Source organism: Acomys russatus, chromosome 10, assembly GCF_903995435.1.
Source record: "Acomys russatus chromosome 10, mAcoRus1.1, whole genome shotgun sequence".
Taxonomy (NCBI): Eukaryota; Metazoa; Chordata; class Mammalia; order Rodentia; family Muridae; genus Acomys; species Acomys russatus.
The window spans coordinates 22,401,158-22,410,936 of NC_067146.1; the positions used below are offsets into that span (position 1 = coordinate 22,401,158).

At 36.8% G+C, this 9,779-nt stretch overlaps 1 pseudogene; it reads left to right on the forward strand.

The window, feature by feature from the left end:
• Positions 1-1,522: 1,522 nt before the first annotated feature.
• On the forward strand, positions 1,523-6,610 carry LOC127194251 (la-related protein 4-like; annotated as a pseudogene).
• Positions 6,611-9,779: the final 3,169 nt, after the last annotated feature.

Genomic DNA, 9,779 nt, shown 5'->3' on the forward strand with positions numbered 1-9,779 from the left:
AAATTTTGAATTTAATTCCATTGTGGAACTGCTTAATGAGACTGTAACTTTTTAAGAAGTGATAAAGATAGTATTGGTTTTTACTTGTAGGATCTGATATAAACTTTTGTCCTTAGATATGTGTGATGATTAGATGGAAGAAAGAATTCATGGTTAGCATAAGGAAAAAAGAAAATCCATCCTGTTTTTCTTTCTTGTAACCAATGTGTATAAGAATTAGGGTGCTAGTTGTAGCAAATAAAAATACAAAGTGTGCAGTTGAATATGAATTTCAGATAAACATATAATTTAGGCCATATTCATGTTTCAAATATATTATGATCACCTTGTATTTTAACTGTCAACCCTAAAATTTCAAAGATTTCAACTCACAATGAAAAATACTCCAATAACAGGTAAATGTACTGCTGACTTTTTGAGGATGAAAATTGTCTGAATTAGTCATGGAAGAATAATGGAAGTCAGAGGAATTCTTGACCTATCCTAGCAATTCGCAGGTCCTTTCTAGTCTTTTAATTGTGAAGTCAAACATTTTGATAAAATGTTCGTGCTAAATAATTAGTAATGACTATCTTCCATATGTAAACTTATATTTCACATTTATTCAATGTTGAGCTGTAAAATTCTATGGACCGTGCCCTCACCACATTGTTTTTCAATACTAAATTAAAATACAATGCATTGTTGTAAATTTTAAATATTTAAGTTTGAGCTGACCAAAGTACGCCATAATTTGAATCCTAACTTATCTTAGTGAAGGTATTGTCCTCGGATATCGTTTTTATTCAGTTTAATAGCTACAAGAACATTCAGTTTCCTGACATCCCAGGTAATCTATAAATCAATGGGCTCAATACATCAGGATGAGCACATGTAAACAAAATGAAAATGTTAATGTTATTGTACCATTGTTAGAATTGACATTCTTGCTACAGATTTCCTTTACTTGTCTTAACTTTATTTTTCAGCCAAATATGACTTCTAAAGGTATCAACTGTAAAGAATTTGAGACAAAATAAATTCATCTAACCAGGTGTATTTTCTCAAAGGTTTCTTGTCACCATTTTCCATTCTTCAAAATCCCTACCATATACATAAATAATCACCTGTAGCCCATGAACCAGTGTGTAATTGACAAATCGTCTGTTCTCTCTAGCAATGTGCACAGTCAGATACAACACCTAAAGTTTCATGCACAGATAATTTTACTTCATAATCCTTCCTTAGGGACTTTGAATAACAGTGCTACAGTGCTATGTGCATTTATGTTCAGGAGTGCCTAATCATTGCACAGAACCACCTAATGGAGCCTGAACAGGCCATTTCCTTTAACCAGGCAACACTTCCAGAGAAGAAATTGGAACACCAATACATCCAGAAGTGATAAAAAAAAAAAAATCAATGAAATGAGTCCTGAGGTGGAGGAGCAAGGTGAATGTCCTTATCCTACCAATTGGGGCCAGGACCTGTGAGCCATTTGGAGCTGCAGTAGCATAAATGATTGGGCCCACTGGAAGCAGACATGTTGCTCTTCCTTGAGGTGACATCTAAAGGAATTGTTTGAATCCTAATGCCAAATGGTAAGAAATTCCTTCTGGAAATTCTCATGGCACTCCTGTAACAGAAAGTTCTTGGAATGAAACTACAGCGACAACTGTGGATAATACAGAACTTTCAGAAGATATTTGTAAGGAATATGAAGTATTCTCTGTTTTGTGAAACCACCAGAAACACTACAGACACTGAAGAGCCAGCTTATAGAATAATCTTAGCACCTGAAGATCTGAGTTACCTGCTATTCGATGTTTCTGGAGAAAGCAGTTCAACAATCTCTACAGAAGATTTAAAAGAATGTCTGAAAAGATAATTAGAGTTCTGTTTCTTGTGAGAAAATTATCAAAGGATCTTTACATATCTCAGATGCACAGTGTTCAGTTAGTCCCAATAAGTATTGTTGCCAACTTGGAAGAAATAAAAAATTAAATGATGACAGATTGAGATCTATTTCTTGAAGTATTTAGATCTTCTCCTATGGCACAAGTTGATGAGAAAGGAGAGAAGGTGAGACCAAGTCATAAGCATTATATCATAATTCTCAGAGAAATTGCTGAGACAACACCAGTAGAGAATGAAAGCTGCCCCAAAGTGATGAGTTGTGAATTTGCACACAAAAGCAACTGGTACACAGATATAAAGCAGGTTTTACACACTTCAGAGAAAAAGTTAAAGCATTTCAGGACAAGCCAATCATGGCAAGGAAAAAAGCCATCAATAAATTTTCTTCTAAGAATGGTTATCAATTAATGGATATCTAGTATGTATACCCAACCCATTCAGACTCCAACCCAATTTCCCTTGCAAGTCTTTCTTTACAACAATTTTTAATTTTTGCATATACATATATATATATACACAATAAACTACCTATAGCAAGAAGAACCATGACAAAATCAAGAATTATATAAACGTTAGATTCTTAGTGTTTTAGATATTTGTGTTTGACAGCCCTGAAGAAAACATCTTTCCTATCTTGATGAGTCTAAAATTCTGAAGGTAAATCAATATCTATCATATCTCATCATTATCAACTTAAAACATCTAGACCTAAAAACATCTTATTCTCTAAACAACTAAGCTTGATTGTAAAATTAACTATCTGGTCTTCAGCACCATCAGAGACTTGAGAAGAAATAAAATTGATTACCTCAGTATACCTGGATTACAGGTTATTATCTTTCCAGATGAGAAGATGACATTTTGCTACCTGAATAGTCACCCAAAATTCTACATAAAGTTGAAGAATCATCTTCAGCTTTCTGCCCCAATATATCTAACAGACATATTTGTGAGGCAGGAACTACTGAAGACTTGCTTACCCTGACTTGGCAGAGTTTGGCCTTCGACTCTGCCTGCATTCAGGCTTGCCCTTTTTTAGTCAGAATTCTGTCTGTGTTAGAAACGACATTTTTCCCAGTGGCTTGTTTACCACATTTGAAGCCATCTCCATAACAAGGTACTTTGATGCTCATCATCCTCTTTGAGGTAGGCTGGGTGATGCCAGAAATTAACCTGCCTCATTGTCAGTGAATCCTTAAAACAATAAAAAAAATTTTTTTAATGTCATAGTCTGTGTGTCTCTGAGGTTTTTGAAGACCTTGTCTAACTATTTTACCTTATATTTCTATAGAATTGTATCTATCTGTTGCACCTAAGGTGTATATTCTTGTGATAAAAATAGTAGTAATTGAGTAGTAATTGATATGACTATGATTTGATCAACTAACAATAAACTTGTATAACTTATTTATCCTTATTTGAATTCTTTACTACTGTATCTAAAATTAAATTTATTTTGCATCTATATACAAAATTCTATACCAGTGAATTAAAAATAACCTTGTAGTGACAATTGAGGCATTAAGTAGAGGAGTAGATTCACTAATCTACTTTGTGTTCTGTTCCCTATATATTTCTATACTGCCTCGTTCTTTCTTTTCTACCCTTATCTCCAAAGCTAAGAATGGTAGATAAAGGAAAAGAGAGCCATCCCTGAGTCCAACATTGTTTTCTCCCTAAATAACACTAATAATAAGTTATAATCAATTCCCATTGAAAATAACCCTTTATAGCCCAAGTAAGCAACCAAAATTCTACCCGACCCCCTTAAAGGAAATGGAGCATTGTTCCCTTAAGGTTTCTTCCTGATGATTTGGGATGAATAATAACTTTGTAGGGGCCCAAGTAAAATTAGGGAAATGGCTAAGCAAGCTGGGAATAACATATGTAGTCCAGTTTCTAATCGTTGAGGAATTCCAGGCTTAATTAGAGTCCTATGTGGAACAGTCTAAAATGCTTGATCAACTGGGATTGGAAGCTTTCTTCAAAGGTGTCCTAGGACCTGTCTTATTCTAGTGAGGAACAGCAACTGAAGCACTGGATGTCAGTGTCCAGAATGCTGAGAGGAATGCATCCTGTCAGGTCTGATCCAATGTGAGCGTCCAGTTCTTTTGTTTAAAACATATAATTTCTCACAAGCATTATGCAGTCCTATAATTATAAATGTATAAGGTGTGTGTCATGCACAGAACAATTAAGGATGGTTTTCTCTTCTTTGTATGAGCAGAAAAAAGACATTGTAAATCTTCCTTCATGCCGTGCTAAGAATAGCCTCTAATAATAATTCATAGGGGTTCTATAGCTAACAAGAAGCATTGTTTATGCCTAGACATTCATGTCTCATCCAGTCTCAGAACTATTCCCATATAGTGGGGTGATTAGTAATAAAAGTTACCTGCTTGTTCTACAGTTTAAATTCTTCACATCCCAATTGTATCCCCCTCCATCAATCCCTCCAGATTCCCCTTTCCTCCTTAACCCCCTTTCCCTCCATCTGACAAAGAGCTAATATCCAAAATATATAAAGAACTCAAGAAATTAAACCCTACCAAATGAAATAATCCAATTTAAAAATGGGATACAGATCTAAACAGAGAATTCTCAACAGAGGAATATCAAATGACTAAGAAACACTTAAGCAAATGCTCAACATCCCTAGTTATCACGGAAATGCAATTCAAAACAGCTCTGAGGTCACATCTTACATCTATCTGAATGGCTAAGATCAAATACTCAGGTGACAGCACATGCTGGTAACGATGTGGAGAAAGGGGAACACTCCTCCATTGCTGGTGGGAGTGCAAACTTGTACAACCACTTTGGGACTCAATCTACAGCTTTCTCAGGAAATTGTGAATAATTCTATATCCAGACCCAGCTATATGACGTCTGGGCATATGCCCTAAAGATACTCCACTCAACTATGTTCATAGCAGCTTTATTCATAATAGTTGGAATCTGGAAACAACCTAGATGTCACTCAACTGAAGAATGGATAAAGAAACTGTGGTACATTTACACATGGAATACTACTCAGCTATTAGAAATAATGAAATCTTGAAATTTGCAAGCAAATGAGTGGATCTAGAAAAGATCATCCTGAGTGAGGTAACCCAGATCCGGACAGACACACCTGCTGTATACTCACTCATAAGTGGGTAATAGGCGCATAATACAGGATAACTACACTACAATACAGAGACTGAAACATCAACCAAGGACCGTGTATGATGTGGACCTAGATCCCCTGCTCAGATGTAGCAGCACAGTCTCCTTGTGGGTCTCACAATGTGGACAGTAGGGATTACTTCGGATATGTACTCTGGCCACCGAATTTTGCTCACTTCCCTCTGGCAGGGTGGCCTTGCCAGGCTACATAGGAATAGGTTACAAGTAGTACAGATGAGACTTGATAGGCTAAGGTCAGATGTTAGTGGAGAACGAGTCCCCTTGCAAGTCTTTATGCAGCAAATGTAAAACCCTCATCAGCAGTACTCCGTGTATAGTATTGTGCCTGAGTCTTAGTCTCCAAGTCCTGCACCTTACTTTGAAACAGCACTGGCTCCATTTCCCAATGGTAGTTTTGTGAGTGGCTTTATTTCACTTGGATCTTATAAAGCAAATGTTGCTGCTATGACTATCGACCCACCACACAAAAAACAAAAATGATGTAAAGCCTCATTTTATATCATTCAGTGGTTTCCAACACTCCACAGAGGGCTCTGTGTCATTGGGGGGGATGGACCATTGAGTGGATCTAGTTCAAGGAATTTTCTCTCTGAATGGCATAATCCTACAGTAACAGGACATCAAGAACAAATGTGTCATCCAAAGGAGGCTCCAACTTTACAAATGGAACAGAATGGGGACTTCGGAAGAGATAGGAGAACTCTTTTTAGAGGTTGAAGACAAAGAAAAGATGATAGGATCGCAAGACTCCAGCCTTCAGCAACTGAAACAAAGACCTCAACATGAAAGGTTGACTTACTAACTTTAAACTTTCCTACTTTACCTGGAAGTTAATCAAGAAAGCCAGTGGAGCTCACTTTGGAGAGTAGAATGTCTGATCTCATCAAAAGTGTCTACAGAGAGGACAATGAAGACTTCAGAGTTAGTTGCCTGTGCCTGCAGAGGACAGACAGACAAACTTCACTGCCCAGCAACTCAGCCTAAGTCCCAGTTCTGCTTGTACAGCTGAGTTTCCTGCATTAAGCACTACTCTGCAAGAGAAGGATCAGATGGAAGATTACGTTGTTCCAAAGGATGTTCTCGATCCAATGACTGTACCAGTTTTCTCTCCAACTCCTGCAAATCCATCAAGGGCAAACACTGCTTCATCTTGCAATAGTAATGTAAATACACCCGTAGCTGTGGCCCTACAGGAACCTCAAAAGTTAAGTAACACTGAAGTGTGCCCGAAACCTCCTAAAAAGCCATATCTAGGTCTTGTACAGCCACTTCATTCCAATGTAGTATCTCCTATTAGAAATGAAGAGAACAACACTCCTGAGAAGCCTGCTGAGAAACCACATAAGAAACATGAAACAAGGGCTAGTAAGGACCATTCTGGCTTCTGAGGCAATACCATTCCAGGGGGAGCAGCTGGAAAAAATCAGGAAACAGAGACACCAATTTAGCCACAGAGCTAGATCCCATGGGGGTGACTCAATGTAGTGGAAAAGAGCAGTATGTGCCACCCAGATCACCAAAGTAAAAACAACCTTAAAAAATTGCTTACAAACTTCTCTCTCCCCCACTATACTTGAGCCTATGTTGAACTGTTTTGGAGGAGAAGAGGACGCCAGGAAAGAATGGGAAGCCTATCTTTAAATATGGATTTTGGCATTGTGAGTAGGAGGAGCCAAAAGTTCACCTCTAAATGATATTCAAATGCTAGAGGATTCCAATAAGTATGTGTGTGTGTGTGTGTGTGTGTGTGTGTGTGTGTGAGAGAGAGAGAGAGAGAGAGAGAGAGAGAGAGAGAGAGAGAGAGAGAGAGAGAGAGAGAGAGACAGACAGACAGACAGACAGACAGACAGAGACAGAGAGACAGAGAGAGTGACAGAGAGAGTGACAGAGAGAGAGGAGGGGGGGGAGAGAGAGAGTTTTCTATTTTTTGTTTTTTTATTTTCATTTGTAGAGCTTTTCTACTTGGAATCAATTTTAAGGGTTCAGATTTAGCTTGGGAGAGAAAAAATAATATTACGTCCTTCAGTATAGGAGATGAGGGACTGAGAGAAAATATTTTTTGAAGAAACATGTCTGTAAAATTTAGAAATTGGTTTTAAATATATATTTAAAATGTGGCATGAAGAATGCCATCTCCAACTAAGTGTCCTTGTAGATCAGTGGCTGGATGTCTGTTCTGAGAAGGAGTTTGTGCAAACATAATTTAAGCCAAATCTGTTGTCATGTTAGTAAATGATTTGAAAACTATAATACATGAGTAGATTTTGTGGACCTTGGAATTTAGTTTGTTTTTTGACATTATTAATACGATATTTTATTGAACAAGCTGTAAACTCTGATTGTGTGACAAGCTGTGATTTCTAATTGGTTTAATAGTCAAGGAAAGAATGAAGATTATTCAAAAAGTTTTAAATTCTGTTTTACACCTAATTACTACGGAGGTCAAATAGATATCAGATGTTCAAACTACACTGCAACTATTTTTCTCTTTAAAATGGAGGACTTTTTTTTTTTACATTTTTGTTAATCTCTGTTCTTTGATTGTCCATCCCCAAAAGAAAAATAACCAACCATTTATTGGATTGTATATTTCTCACGACTTTGACCAGTTTACTCAAATCATATAAATACTCTATCCTGTATAATGGAATGTTGAAATATTTCATTCTTCTATTAAAATAATTAGAATTTTAGGTCCCAGTATGGTACTGGCCTGCCAGTAACTTGTTTACATTGGTGTTAAAAATTAAAGCAGAGTGCTTCTGGGTGTCATGGCAATATATCTTCAGCCTCAGCTTCCAGAAGCAGAGGGTGAGGCAGGCAGATCTCTCAGTTCCAGGCCTACCTGGTTTACATGGGATCCAGTTTATCCAGGACTGTGCCTGGTGAGAGAACCTGTCTCAAAAAACAAAACAAAGAAAAGATGCAGCAACATAACTGGCTTTTAAAAAATTATATTTAAAAAATTCAAACATAAAAAAGAAAGAAGTCATTCCTAATGATATTTTGCTACACTCATTGATTGTTGTCTAGCTCAATTGTCAAAAGAGAAGCTTCACCCAGCAACTGACAGAAGCAGATGCAGAGACCCACAGCCATACTTTAGGGGCAACTTGGGGAATCCTGTGGAAGAGAGAAGGGGAAGGATTGTAGGAGTCGAGGGGTCAAGAATATCAAAAGAAAACCAACAGAACCAACTAATCTGGGTCCATGTGGGCTCACAGAGACTGGCCTACCAGCCAGGGATCCTGCATGGGACTGACCTAGGTGCTCTGCACATATGTAACAAGTTTGTAGCTTGGTCTACCTATGGGGCTCCTAACCAGCAGGAGCAGAGGCTATGTCTGACTCTGTTGCCTGTCTTTAAGGCAAAAACAAACTTTGGGGAAAAATAATATCAAATTCAACAATTGATATCACTAAAGCTGGATTTCTACTTACAGAAACAAAATTAATTAATTAAAAGAAAGAAATAAAGAAAGAAGTCATTCGTATTACAATGCCAAATCAGAAGCAAGGACATGAAATGTTAAATTCCGAGTGATGCTTGATCTTGTGTTCTAGTTACACAGAGACATCAAATTCTTACCCAAAATAAAGAAAAACAGAAAAGACAGTCTATTGCTTAGTTTGTATTTGTTTATAATGGTGAGAGAGGTGGCAACCCCAGATTCTTTATGATGCTTATTTGAGAATAAAATATGTCTTGACTATAGACACTGGGAAACCTATGAAATGATGTCACACTTTCTATTAATTTCTCAAATATAATAAGAAAATCATAATCACTTAATTGTTAAGAGTGTTTAAGTAAATTGAACAAATATAGCAGCATAATAATATAAATTCTTAAAAATAAATCTATAATATTTATACATAAAATAATTAGAAAGAAAAGTTAATCAGGATTTTAAGGAGATTTAAAGTCTTATTAGGACATAAGAACAATGTTATGAGTATAAAATATCACATACTCAAAAGAAAACATAGTCAAGAACATATGAAGAGTATATAGAATTTGAAAGGAGCTGTACTGCTTGGGTGGGCAGTTGTGCTTCCAAGAAAACATGAGTTATTAAATCAAAATCTCAGGGCCACACAAGGGTTATTGGTTGTGAAAGCCCCAGAGGCACTTAGAGCAATGCAGGTTATCATCTTCGCTCTTGTAAACTCACCTGAATTTGATGGCGAAACCCTTTTGCTGAGGACACTGCATACTTTAATTATAAAACATGAAAGAATAAAGTGGGTGCTGACTTGGAAGCTTCATCTTTACTGCAAATTAAATTCAATACATCCTAATTGACTATGATTTTTCTATTTGAATACTAAATATTTAAATAAATAATTCATAAAATTTAGCTGTGGCTAGCTTTCATAGGGCTGGAAGGTGCTACACATGCTACCAGGGGAGAAAGTAATCATCAGTTCTATCCAGCTGTGAGCCCTTTGAGCTACGATAAATGCTATCCTGGAAAGATATGTCTCCTGGTAAAGCAGTGGGATGAATGTGATGAGAGTACCTCCCCACTTTCTGATGGGATTGAAAGTGTGCTGCACAAGATGAAACCAACACCTGCCACCATTATTCAGGTCCAAAACCTGTAGCTAGATAGATCATCTAAGAGGAGAAACACTATTATTATTCTGCTAATTGGGCATAGCATTAAAACAACTCTTTGTGGCTTAGTTTG